The following is a 1,621-nucleotide window of genomic DNA, read 5'->3' as shown; positions in this document are numbered from 1 at the left end:
TTGTGATGCACTTATTTTATAAATAAATAATAAAATTATAAACAAATTTAGGTTGTTTTTATTTAAGTAAAAAATGTACGTATCGTAATCGTAGACTATGTAATTATGTATGTACATGCGTCCTAAAGCCGGACTAGGTACCTATAATAGCTATTATTCTATGGATAGCTGTACCAAACTTAACTTTTTCCGCAGTCTATTGTATAAAATCTAATTGTGCGAAAAAGCAATTGAAATCACATAATACATGTTATCGCAGATTAGCATTCAGCAAACACAATCAACAATACAATATTTTGTAAAAACAAATATTTTAGTCTGTGGCATGGAGATAAGCCCGCGTAATGGAAGTCAGCAAATAAACCCCGTATGGAGTGTCAATTTGCCGTGAACTCGGCTTGGGGCGGTGTTTTTTGTGATTTTTATCGCTCGATGTTACTCTGTTTACTGAAATGCTGATGCGGCCGTTTCACTTCTTTATTGCGAACGAATGCGAACTCTTTCCAGAGTCGCAAGTTCGCATGGTTTTTCGGGTTTGAGAGACATTTTGAAAATAAAAAAAAAATACCTACGCTACCATTTCAAAATCCATTATTCTGAAACGAAGGCAGACATTGTGTAGCTTAATTCTTAAAGACAAATATAATATAACTTGTTTCTATTTTGTTTAACGTTATTTATTTTAAATCATTTAGTGCATAAGATATTCTATCTACGTAAAATATTTAGGAAAAATAATGACTATTTATAAACGTTAATTTTCAATGTCAAATAAGTAGGCAAGTATATAACCAGTTACAAAAAGGAAAAATCCATACTATAATAATGCTATAACATTATAAATGCGAAAGTAATTCTGTCTATTACTAATTCTCAGTCTGTCTGTCTGTTACTCAAGCACGCCTTAACTACTGAACCAATTTGCATGAAATATTTATTAGATATTTATTATATATTAGATAATTAGAGTTTGGCTAACGAAAGATGAGACTGGGTTTTTATTTCGAAAATTTATATGGCAACACTTATAATTACGTAATTGTCATTAAAACCTGAGTTGTTGATGTGTCAAAGTGAAAATGATTTCCGCGATTTTAGTGATTTCTAATTGAAAACGAGACGAAAACATTGAAATGCGACTTAAAAAAGGTTCTTTTTATTATGATTAGTAAATTTGAAAAGAAACAAGTTGAAAGAGATGTAGTTTTCAAAGAAAAATAAGAGTGTTTACGTGAAATATCTCAATGCATTGTTAAGTGTGACTTTGATATTTTGATACTATTCATTTTGATTGCATTGTTTAATATTTATTATTTTGCAGGTAACATGGATGATACCAATAGTCCAGTTATAATCTATTCAAGCAACAATAAAAAAAATTGAATGATCTGTTTCGTTCAAAATGTTTAAAGACACAAAATCAGTATCTTGACGAGATTTCTTCTATGACCGGACCATGTTATTCGTGTTGAAGATAGTATAAAAAACGAAATGTAATAACTGCAGAAATGGAAGGGTTCATAATAAGAGTCAGAGATAGTGATAGTGATTCTTACTATTCACTCGCGGTTGAATTTTTACATTTGATATGATTATATTGATTAAACAAACTTTAATTGTA

General features: G+C 29.8%; 1 long non-coding RNA gene across 1 annotated transcript; it reads left to right on the top strand.

Annotated features, from left to right (window-relative positions):
- Positions 1-968: 968 nt before the first annotated feature.
- On the top strand, positions 969-1,621 carry LOC123693158. Its single transcript, XR_006751661.1, has 2 exons — positions 969-1,149; positions 1,322-1,621. It is a non-coding gene; the product is annotated as an uncharacterized LOC123693158 (long non-coding RNA).

The sequence above is a fragment of the Colias croceus genome, chromosome 7 (genome assembly GCF_905220415.1).
Source record: "Colias croceus chromosome 7, ilColCroc2.1".
Taxonomy (NCBI): Eukaryota; Metazoa; Arthropoda; class Insecta; order Lepidoptera; family Pieridae; genus Colias; species Colias croceus.
Note: the sequence above shows the minus strand (reverse complement) of the source record. Positions and strands in the feature narration are given on the sequence as shown.